Below are 12,181 nucleotides of genomic sequence, written 5' to 3' on the forward strand. Positions count from 1 at the left end.
CATTCAAGTGGATACCTTCACCTTCCAATTCCTAGACTTTCAGCAACTCTTTGGTGGCTGTGCACATGTAAGCACCAAAATATCTGACCTCTGTCTTTCTCCCAGAACCTCTGGCTGGATCTCAAGTTTTATACACTTCCTCTTTGGAAAATACTTAAGCCAAGGTATACTGTTTGCAAACACTTATTAGCCTCAGGTAGATGCTGGCGAGTTTCTTTTGGCCTCAAATGGGCTTCCAGAACCTGCTGAGGCCTGGCTGTGCTCATTAATTGTCTTTGCCAAAAAGAGCTGCTAATTAGGATGACATCCTGTTTGTCTCTACCTCTAGAGCTAGGTTTTCCTACCTGGGCATGCCTATTTTGTCCCAGGCAGTTTGTTTGGACTTTTACTGCAGATCTAGGTGAATAAAAGCAAATTTGTAGTCCCTTTAAAAATCTACAAAGCCTTGTACAAAAGTGAAGAATTTCCAAGAGTACATTGCAAGATGTTTTTAGGTAGATGTCCTGTGGAAAAGAGTATCTATGGTCAGGTGTGTTTGGAGATAGTGTGCTAATGAAAGCTGAACAGATTAATGACTGCAAGATTTCTCAGATGATGCACTCTACTTCCCCAAGCCTTCCATTGGCTTCTAACCACACTCAGAATAAAATTCAAACTCCCAGCCATTGCCCACAGAGTTCCTTCTCTCATTTCATTCAGATGTCTACACAATGGCACATTCACATCTCACCCCAGCTAAAAGAGCACCCCTCTCACCACCAGTCATTGTTTATCCGCTTAGCTTGTTTTATATTTCTTCTTAGCAAATATCACTACCTGAAATTATACAATAAGTTTATGTGATTCCTTTTTATTTTCTGCCTTCCCCCTACTATGGTCTGAATGTTTGTGTTCCTTCAAAATCCACACATTGGAACCTAACCACCAGTGTGATCATATTAGTTGGCAGGGTCTTCGGGAGGTACTTAGATCATGATAGCAGAGCCTTCATAAATAACATTTGTGCCCTTATGAAAGAGACCCCAGAGAGCTGCCTTATGTCTTCCACCATGTGAGGACATAGAAGGTACTATCTTGGTCTTGGACTTACCAGCTTCCAGAACTGTGAGAAAGTAATTTCCATTGTTTCTAAGTCACTCAGTTTATGGTATTTTGTTGTAGCAGCTTGTATGGACTAAGATACCCCATCAAAATGTAAACTCCATGAATAAAAGGATCTCATCTGACTTGTTTTCTATTGTATCGCAAGCCCTTATAACTATGTATTGAATGGACACGTGAGCTGTGCATTTCCAGGAACAGAAGAGTATCAAGTGTTCCCCAAATTCATTTGGCAAAAAAACCCTCTTTTAGGCAATTCCCATGAGAACGCTTTTCCACAAGACACATTTTTTGGAACTGCTTCTCTAGTGGAATCTTATCATCAAGAACTATTTGATCAACAGGTAACAAATCAATGACCACAACAAAACACTTATATTGAATGCCAGTTTCTGTGCTAAGCAATGCTCATGAGCTACATCATATATCATCACAATAAACTTTTAAAGGTGCTATTAGTTTGCTTTTAATATAGACAAGAAATATTAGCTTAGAGAAGCTAAGGAACTTGGCTAAGATCACATAGCAAGCAAGTATCTCTTGAACCCAGAGGATTCTGATGCCAGAGTCACACTCGTAACCATTATTCATGTCTTCTCATGGACTGTGAGTTTCTCCGTGTCCTAAAATAGAGAGCTCTTTGTCTCCATCCCTCCCTTGAGCCTATTCTTTCCTCCTCCTAGCTGTTGACTAATCTTTGTTATAACTTCCAGATTTTCAGCTATCTCTTGTGACTCAGCTTCAAATCCCCAGACAGGAATCCTCTGTCCTTGGTACTGGTTTTTCAAAATCCAAAGCAATTTGTGTTTTTATCCTGAAGGCCACCTCTAAAAGCAAAGACATTCCCTGAAGCCTATATCCTGAGACAGTTTCTTGTCCTGGGACTGGGATGGTTTCTTCCTGTCACATGTTGTGTCATCACACTGCACACTTGCAAGCCAGTGGGTTAAGCATGAAAACAACTTCAAGCTCTGGGCTTTCTGAACAAACTGCTAAGGAAGGGGATGTCCAAATCTGGGATGCAGCAAAGACTCTATTAGTTGCTAAAGATTAACTTTACTCAGGTTGTGCTAGGTTTCAGATAAACCAGATACAATTTTTTCTCTTAAGAACTATATTGTCAAGAAGGGCAGACAGACAATTTCAGGATGATAAGAGGGATGATAGATTAAAAAAAACCACACACACACACACACAGCTAGAATGAGATGACCGTAAAGGGGCATCTAATTTACCTGGAGGAAGTGGTACCTGAACTGAATTTTGGAGGAAAAATATGAATAGGTGAAAAACACAGGAAAGGACATTCTAGGCAAGAGGAAATGGCATTTACAAGGACATAAAAAGAATAAAAGGGTTGATGTGGAGAGTATGAATTACAGCTGAAGTACAGGATCTGTTTAGAATCCAGAAGCAAGATCAGAGAGAATCCCAAATGTCAGAATATCTGAATTTTTTTGCAGGCAGAAGAGAAGCACATGGAAATCTTGAGGCCTAGGAATGTTAACCTCTACAACTCAGGTTGAAGGAAGGGAAGGCTGGGTTTCTGGGGGCCAGTGGGAAGGAAGGCTGTTACAGTGGACCATCTGTGAGACGCCAAGTCCTGAACTATGAGGATAATGGAGGTGGGGCAGGGGCTGATGATGGAGAAAGTGGGGAGGTAGTGAACAGATTTACTTGTTAAGACTGTAGAGACTACAACATTTATGTGTGGGGACAATAAGAAGAAAAGAATTAATCCAAGATTTTACTGTTCATTATACCTGCTGAGAGGAATCGATTGAGGCGGAGGGCAGAGTCAAAGGATGAGTTTTACTTTTGGTCCCACTGACTATCTTGCTTTAGAATAAAATACATTTGGAATCATTGCCTTGAAAGGCCCTTCCCTGGGGTGAAATTCAGGAATAATTATGGCTACCCAATGAGTTAAAACAACTAATACAAAACACCTGGCTGCACTACATACACAGGAGAATGTTAAATAAAAACTAGTTCACTTTAGTGGCTGCCACAATTTTTTTTATTACTCACCAGTGAAAGTACAGATGAGTTGAGTGAACTTGTCATTGATAAGAAGTTGCCAGTCTCTGGCAGGCAGACTCTAAGGTGGCCCCATTCACACTGCCTCCTGGCATTCCCATTCATGTGTGATTACCTCCCCTTGTGTGTGGGATGGCCCAGTGACTTCCTTCTAACAAACAAAATCTGTCTAAGGCGACAGAATGTCACTTCCATGATTAGATTACATAGGACTGTGATGTGCCTTTTGCTTGCAGACTGTCTTTCTCATTGGCCTTGCTAATGTAAATGGCCTTGTGGGAGAAGCCACTGTGGCAAGGAACTGAGGGTGGCCTTGGACCAACAGCCAGCAAGGAACTGAGGCCCTCAGTTCAATAGCTCTCAAGGAACGGAGTCCAGCCAACAACCACATCAGTGAGCTTGGAAGCTAATCATTCCCCAGTTCAGCCTTTAGATGAGACATCAACCCTGTCCAACACAGATAATAACCTCATGAGAGACCATGAAGCAGAAAATCCAGCTAAGCTGTGCTTAGACCTCTAGAAACCATGAGATAATAAATGTATTGATTTGAAGTAATTTGTTATGCAGCAATAGATAACAAATACAGAGACACTAGTCATCCTTGGGTCAGTCCACGTGAGCTAAGGCTGTTAAGAGAATAAGACTGTTCATTTTTCTTTTCTAAAAGAATGTCTTAATTCTGCAACTTTTTATATTGTCCCTGGCTTCTGAGAGCAAGAGTCAGAAGACCTAGGATTCCACCCTGACCCTGTTGCCAACTGGCGGAAGATCTTAGGAAGATCTTTCCCTTCTCTATGTCTCAGTTTCACCCACTTTAAAATGAGTTATGCTAAACCAGGCCAGCAATTTACAAAAACATTCTGTTTTTTCCCCACAGAACCCTTTCATCAAATGAAATTTCATGAGGAAGCTCAGTGCACAAGACAGATAAGTGGAGGGGCTTTCACTGAAATAAGGTTGAGGGGAATCCCTGCTTGGCCTCTCTGTCTCTCCATAGCAGCCCCCAAATCTCCTGTGAGGTTCTTTTTAAAATCCGGTCTGCAAGATTCTGGCTTAGAGGCTACCTATGAGCCCTTTTAATAGAAGTTAAAGCATTCCTCTGTAATATCTCTGCATCTACCTTCACAAGCCTATCCCACAACCCAGGGCATCTCCTCTGGGACAGTACTAATGGTGCATCTGCCCATGGCGGGCCTGTTTTTGGGAAAAACAAACTCCAGCAGACAAAGCTCCTGCCTCCCTAATGTTCTTGATCTCGATGGTGTACAGTCTAGTGGGGCAAGGAAAGCAATCATAGGGAAAATTATGACACACACAGTGGGGGACGTGCAGAGCTCAGTGGGAACCTGGAGCAGGGGGATTCCAGGTAGCTTGCAGGGCACTCATGGCTTCCCTTGGGCAGCACTTGCTTATGTGTGTCTATGCTTCAGGTCTCAGGCTGGTCACAGGGATGTGATATGAATTGGACTTTGCCCTTATGCAGCTTAAAAGTCTAGTAGAGAAAACATGTTACTCTATGGGTCACATGCTAATTATTTAATTACAATTTCTTCAAGAGGTGAAGCCTGAAGGAGCAAGCTGGAGAGGGCAAAATTAGCCAGTCTGTCAGAGAGAACACCAGGCCCAACAGACAAGCTTTTGTGCCTTTTTTTTTTTTTTTGAGATGGAGTCTCGCTCTGTTGCCCAGGCTGGAGTGCAGTGGTGCCATCTCGGCTCACTGCAACCTCTGCCTCCTAGGTTCAAGCAATCCTCTGCCTCAGTCTCCTGAGTATCTGGAATTACAGTCACCTGCCATCACATCTGGATAATTTTTGTATTTTTAGTAGAGACGAGGTCTCACCATCTTGGCCAGGCTGGTCTTGAACTCCTGACATCATGATCCACCCCCTTGGCTTCCGAAAGTTCTGGGATTACAGGCGTGAGCCACTGTGCTCAGCTGCTTTTGTGTTTTTCTTAGCTTTGCTGTGTTTAGCCCTCCCTCTTGTCAGAAGATGAATAGAATTAGGGTGCTGAACATGACTTCCTCATCCAAATGGTTATAACCACCTTCTCAGGACTGGGAACTGGGTTTGCATTTTGGTTCTACCAAGTACTCTCTGCATGGTATTGAGTAAGCTACTTAATCATTTTCAGCCTCACGTTGTGCATATTTGAATGGGGTGGGGTTATGAGACTTACTAGCAGCTATGGTTGACTAAATGGCATAATGCCTATAGAGTCCTCGGCAAATATTAGCTATTATGATTATCCCCTAGGATTCTCGTAGGAGAACATTTCAGACACATTCTTGTTGAAATTGGCAGGAGCCAGCTCACCTCCTTTAGGGTAAGAGGTGAACAATGGTTAATTCTGAAGCAAAGCCATCTATGTTCCAAACTCAAGACATATCTCTTGCTCTTGGTGTAGGGTATTTGGGGAGGGTGAAAGCACCAAACAAAACTATCCGAGTTACCATGGGTATATCATGAAGGACCTGTGAACTTCAGGAAATTTCAAAATTCTGAGACATTTTGGCATGAAATACATATTTTTAAAATCTCCATTCACAAGTAGACTAAAAATGCACATGGAAGGGATTTTCTGTTCACAATCTGCTTTTAACATGGGCATTTTACTTTTATTTCGCAATGAAGGGTCAAAGAGCGTAATGATAGTGATAGAGTTGTTTCTGAAGTGGAGGCAAAGCTGGAAATGTGAGACAAGGTGAAAGGAAAGGAGTTCTAGGCTTTAGGGGATAATGGAAAAACCTGGTCACGAGGGTTAGAATTAGGTTTGTATGCAGACTTTTCTCCTTTACAGAGAAGTCACAAAGCATGTATGGCCCCCGAAGGTAGGTAAATCCACCATCTCTGCCTTTTACATTGAATAGAATTATGGCCTGGGGTTTGTAGGAGGCTGGTTTTTCACACTTTGAAGGGGTTTTCCTCCTTGGAAGGGAGCCTTCATCTAATGTTTCCCACATGTTGAAGGTGTTCAAACTGGCCCAGGATAAGATTCAAGGGGATTCCCTATAATCTTCTCAGAGTGAGGGGTATGTAAATCATAATCTTCCTCTCTGAGGCTTCTGCTGAATTCGCAGCTTGGAGCCTACAACCATTTCCAAATTGTCCTGGGATTCACTGTCCCAAGGCTGATTTCACTTTACCTACCAATCAGCCCTTTTAAAGCTAGATGTTTGGCTCACCTGTGTGCCTACTTTTCTGAGATGAAAATCAGCAGGAGTGATCTGACTGCTACCTCTAGTTTCATTCTTCCCTCTTCCAGGGCTGAAATTTGAACTTTTCTGTTTCCAGGCAGAGAGTTGCACCACTGAGAGCTGACCTTTGCTGAGAACCATGAAAAATGATACATGCAGGGCTATTCTGTGAAATCAATAGGCACCAATGCCAGCTGGGGGCTTCTCCACCATCTTGATCATTCCCTGACAGACACCATTTAAGGTTCTAAACTTGGTCACCACAGCCCGACTTCAGAAGGCAATGTAGCACAGCACAAAGAACAGTAGGGTATTAGTCAGAAAGCTTGAGTCAAAGCCAACTCTGCCCCTCAATTACGGAAAGACCTCAGATAAGTCACCTAACTTCCTTGAGTGTCGATTTCTTTATCCACAAAATTGAGCTAGTAATTCATAATTTGTAGCGTTGGAGTGAGAATTAGATAAGAAACCATTGGCAATCCCTCCTATTAAATATGTGACACATAGCCCTTACTATTAACTTTGTGTGTTTTATCATCACAAAGGGACTGTATATTTTGAGCTAACTAAATGTTTGCAACCACTTTTTACATTTTAAACTGAAGTGGCTTCAGTATGAAGGGGCTTGCACTTTAGTCCAGTGGTTATTTTTTCTTTTAAGAAAGCACAGCTAGATGTCTATAGAAATCTAGAGAGAGAGGAGAGAATAGGTGCTCTTAATTCATTGTAAGTACTAGAAAGGGTAGGATTGAGGGGGCTATGTTTTTCATTCTGTCAGCTTGAATTCTCTTTCCAAATTCCATTCTGGTTATATGATCAGGCTACTGCTGTATTTATGGGTGGCCACAGTCTGCCTGGAGGGGCATATTTAGTCAGAAAGGAAGTGTTTTCCTTCTAAAGGCAGGCAAGAAGCAGAGAAGCATTCAGAAGGAACACGACAGAATGTGCCTCTCACTTGATCACGGGGACCTGGGTGTGAAACCAGGCTCTATCGCTCTGAGTTCCAGGACCTTGGAAAAGCTATTCAGTCTCTCTGTTCTTGACGCCATCTCTTTGTCCAACAGGTATAGTCCATACCTCAGAGACACGCTGGATTTTTAGTTCGATGATCCCACAAAGGGCCTGCAGTTTAGAAAGCAGGCTCATCATATATTTTTGCTATCATTGTCATTAGAATGATTTAAAATAGCTTTTGTTAAACCTTTTAAATTTCTCATACATATTCCTGCCTATTGCACTATCTGTGGACTTGCTCTTCTGTTATAGATGGTGACTCAGAGGGGCAAAAATCCTTGTTGAAGGGCAGAATTGCAACCAGAATGCACACAGCATGGTTTCATGATTTGTAACTGTGTTTTGTATTATTCAAGATTCCATGGCAATGTCCCAGAGGCTAAGAGCAAAGGTGTAAGTGTTAGACCCTGTAACCTCACTTCAACCAAAGCAGACCTACATTTACCTGTCATGACTGGGGTTTTGCCCTAAATTCATGTAATGAATATTTTCATCATTAAAAATAAGTATAATCATCATGATCTTAGGACATTAATCTTGGACAAAGTCCTTGTAAAATGATAAACAGAGAAACTAAGAAAAGTTTCCATTTATTGAAACCTTAACATATGGCAGGTACTATGCCAAGAATTTGCCATATATCATGTCATTTGAATGTTGCAAGAGCCCTGTGAGACATAGTTTGTCATCCCCTTTATATGAATGACAAAACGGAGGGCTAAAGGTTAGTAACTTCTTAGAGTGGGGAAGGAGAAGGTGAGTGGGAGATAAAATAGAGAAGCTAGGTTTTTAAAACAAAGCATAGAGAAAAAAATATTTAGCGACTGTAGAGCTTGGTGACATCCCTTTCAATCCTTTCCCCTGTTTGAGCAAACCAGAGGATATTCATATTGTGCAACTTTCACTTCCCCCCAAAGCGGTCACCTTCCTGAAATGCAAAAGGCCAGAACACACTAATTTCCATCTCCTGCAAATGGCTTGTGTACACACAATGCCAGAAACTCTTCACTGGCTTATCTAGGACTGAATAAATCTTCTTCAGTCCTGAATTGGGCTTGCCTGGCTGAGGTGGGTAGTAGTTTTCATTTCTAAAGCACATATGGGAAAGCTCTGTACAAAATAAGGGGAAAAGTCTACAAAAACATGAAAAAGAGGCATTCATTCTTCAAGTGGGACTCCCTGTCCTGCTCTCCCTCCAGACAGAGAGCTTTTCCAAAGAGTTTCCAACAGCATCGTACTTCACAGCTGTCAGCTTTAGAATCTGCAGATGCCTAAACTCAAAACCTCCTGACATTCTGAAATCAGAATTTGACAATTACATCCAGCCCGGGGCTGCTACCTTTTCTCCAACCTGTGCCAACACAACCTCCTGCTTGTAAAATACAGCCAAGTCTCAGACCTGCCAGCCTAGTGTCTCACCCTCAGATTGGGGGAGATAAAAAGTGGGGGGTGGGGGCAGGCTGAGGAACAACATGCAAGAAACGAGCCAAGATTGGCGAAGTGCCTCCTTTAACTTCCAGAGTGATGGCAGATTTTGGCAATTACAATGATTATCCACACTTCCAGGTGGTGAGCAGTCACTGCCGATCTTTCTAGACCTCATTGTCTCCGCAAAATGACGGCAGACGCCACTGTCCCCATTTTAGAATGTAAAAACTGAGAAATAAGGCGATGTGCTTTTCTCAGGGTCATATGCATGGTGGTGGGGAGAATATCAAACACCTCTGGCTTCAGACCTAAGCTCTTATTTCCCTTACAACACTGATGGGTGAGAGGAACTCCTGTTTTCTTTCCAAGGTACATCAGGGGCAGTAGGGTTCCCACACCTGGGGGAAGTGTTGCTGGTGATTCTAGAGACAAGTGGGATGCTGCTGGCTCCAGGCACCCTAGGCACCCCCCATAAAACTGCTCTCCACCACTCTCTAGCTGCCTGCCAGTTATTCATCTGGCCAGGAACCACCTCCCCACTTCTGTCCCCCAACTCTCACCTCCAAGGTGAAGATTTTGAGGACCAAATGAGGGAATGGGTACAAAACTCTTTGTAAACTTCATGTAAGGGCTGTTTAGATGTAAACTTTTGTATTCTCCCTGCACTCCTCTATCAGACTCCCTTTAGCCCATCCCAGGGGCAGGCTGTGAGAAAACTTTACCTTAAAACTCTGCTTCCTTAACCTCAACATAAAAATTATCTCTATCTCCACAGGTGAATCAGCCAGGCTAGGGGTAGGGGGGCAGTTTAGGAGGGAATTCTTACTCCTTTGCAGAACAGCAGAGGTAATAACTTTACAAAAAGCTCCGTCCAAGTGTGACTATTCATAAAGTTACGAAACAAACAAAATTACAAAACCAGAACAGTCAAGGTGCATCTGATCATAACCAATACATATTCCTATTTTTTTCCATCGGCGAAAAAAGAAACACCCCAAAGTTTTATAATAATATAAAACCACAACTCATGTGGTACCAGGAATGCAATCCGTACATCATAAGGATCTCTAAGGATGAAGGAGAAACAGACCTACCTTTCCGATGGGAGACAGACCTAGATCCTTGGAAGAAGTAAGTACCTGGAGCGGGCAGCAGCGGCGGTTCCCAGGTGCGCGGCCCCTAGAGCCCCCCAGCCGCGCTGCCTTTGTGCCCACGGGAGGCGGGGGCGTGTGTCTGCGCGCGGGAGAGGCGGGTGACAGTAGGCAGGCTGTGGCCGGTGCAGCCAACTTTGGCTGGCTTATATAGCGAGCTCCTTCCTCTGTAATGGGACGCCTCGCCTCCAGACATCCTTTCCCACTTTTTCAGTTGGCGAATTAAAGGAACAGCCCTCCCAGCGGAACAGGGTTAGCTCAGGAAAGACTCACTCACTCCTGGCTCTCGGCCAGGGAAGGAACCCATTTGCATACAATTTATGGCGAAAGTAGGAATTCCTGCCTCCCCGCCCCCCACCCCGAGTCGTTGTCGGCTAAGTGTGATTCTTGCCCTGCTCCCCGCACGGGTTTTCTAATTGTGAGACGGGGACCCGGGAGCAGGAGGGAGCAGGTCCGCAGCCCCGACTCCCGTCCTGTGCTGGGTCAAGCTGGAAACGGGGGACCAGGGCTCGCCTGGGCTCTGGGCAGCAGCTGCTCAGTGGCACCTCGGAGCGAGCACAGCGACTGAGCACAGTTCCTGGAAAGAGGAGATAAAGCCCTTCAAAAGCCTGGGGCGGTTCAGGTTTCTCCGGGCCAGCAGAGAGGTAACCCAGGATTCGTTCTCAGCAGGTGGGGAGCGCTCCCACCAGCCCTGCATTTCTTAAGTGGGAGCCAGCCTGGCCCAGCTGCTCAGAGGCAACTTTGTCCCAGCCCCAGCGTCCTACAGGGCGGTAGCTTTTTGACATTGTTCGTGCCCTGTGCCTGGTGTGGTTTTCTCAGCTGGATGTCCAGGGGGAAGGGTTTCTGAGGTTTTCTCTCAGTGCTGAAAGGCGTCCCCCACAGCCGTTTCTTTAAAGAAAACTAATTATTTAAAAAGGTAACAACCTAATCCTTGAGCCCTAAGCCGCGCCTTTGCTTTCCAGCCTGCCTTGGATTGCTTCCAAGCTCTGAGTCATCCGTTCGTTGGGTGGTTAGCATGCATTGAGGATCCGCAGGGCACACAGGGGCGTTTAAGGGAGCGGAGAAGTGGCACTTCACCCGTGCCTAGAGACTTTTGAGCCTGTGGCAGAACATAGCAGTTTGTGACAAGGAAGGAAAATGAAACATCAAATGTAATCCAACCTGCAACTACTATTGAGCCCTCTCTTATTAAGTCTATAACAAAGGTGCTGTGCAGAGCACTTTATGAACACTCTTTTTATTCACTATCTTATTATATCCTTGCAACCACGAAGTAGGATAGGCACAAGTGTCTCCTTTCTACGGAAGAAAACTGAGGTTTAGAGAAGTAATGAAACTCCAAGGGAAAACACCTGGGAAGTGTTTCTATTAGACCACTGGGCTCCAGAGTTCTATGACACGTTACTGTTTAGGAATAGGGAAGGATGATATTTAAACAATGTTTTATGCCGTGTTAGACTGTTAACACCATTTTTGTAGAAACTACAGCCATATTTGAATATGGAAAATATATTTCTTTGTTCCGTAAAGCTAATTAGGAGAGATCTTTGATTTAAAAAAAAAATAACTTCTAATAATGGAGATCTCAACTATCCACTTATTTTCGACGTTAAATGATAGCATCCCCACAGTTATTATTGTTTGCTGTGGGCCTCAGTTTCTCCATCTGAAAGAAACAAAAAGCAAAACAAGATTAGGTCATCCTATGGTTGCTTTGGCTGTGTAGTATTTTAAGATTCTCTGCTAAAATGACCCTCCCAGACAGCAAGAAAGCCCATAAATAGTCATGTCATAAAACCGCTCATTTGAACTTTTGATCCATTTTGGCTGATTCAAATGTTGGTTGTTTGGGAAGTTTTAAAATCTGTGCTTTAGCCAAAGCATATTTCAGTAGCATGAAGCTGTGTTTCAACCAGCAGTGAGTGCTTCCACACCTCTTGGCTTTCCTAAGGTTATTGAGTTAATCTCTTGGGTTAGGGAGTAAAATATTAGAATAGCGTATCATACACATCATATGGTATATAAACTATATTTGTATATAACATATAGTCAATATATATTTATAATTCTGTATGAATTTTTAAATAAGACAAGAGCATGCTAGTAAACGGGATGATAAATGTGGCTTTTTCAGGGAATGTCCCACACTCGAACTCCTCTCGCCAGCTCTCTCAGGATTCTACAATCATTGATTAGTGTCTACCACAAGTAGCATAGCCAATCACAGGGAAACTAAAGCCAAATATGA

General features: G+C 43.5%; 1 protein-coding gene across 13 annotated transcripts in view; it reads right to left on the reverse strand.

Annotated features, from left to right (window-relative positions):
* TNC (tenascin C) overlaps positions 1–10,544 on the reverse strand; it is a 93,470-nt gene extending 82,926 nt beyond the window's left edge. For 9 of the 13 annotated variants that reach the window (XM_032251433.1, XM_032251426.1, XM_032251432.1 and 6 more), the window contains exon 1: positions 9,877–10,434. The gene's annotated coding sequence lies outside the window, so the exon portion shown is untranslated. Of the gene's footprint in view, positions 1–9,876 lie in introns of all 13 variants that reach the window. The other 4 variants (XM_032251423.1, XM_032251421.1, XM_032251422.1 and 1 more) reach the window with 4 other exon arrangements.
* Positions 10,545–12,181: the final 1,637 nt, after the last annotated feature.

Source organism: Sapajus apella, unplaced genomic scaffold (assembly GCF_009761245.1).
Source record: "Sapajus apella isolate SASKATOON/1434 unplaced genomic scaffold, GSC_monkey_1.0 scaffold76, whole genome shotgun sequence".
In the NCBI taxonomy this organism is placed as follows: Eukaryota; Metazoa; Chordata; class Mammalia; order Primates; family Cebidae; genus Sapajus; species Sapajus apella.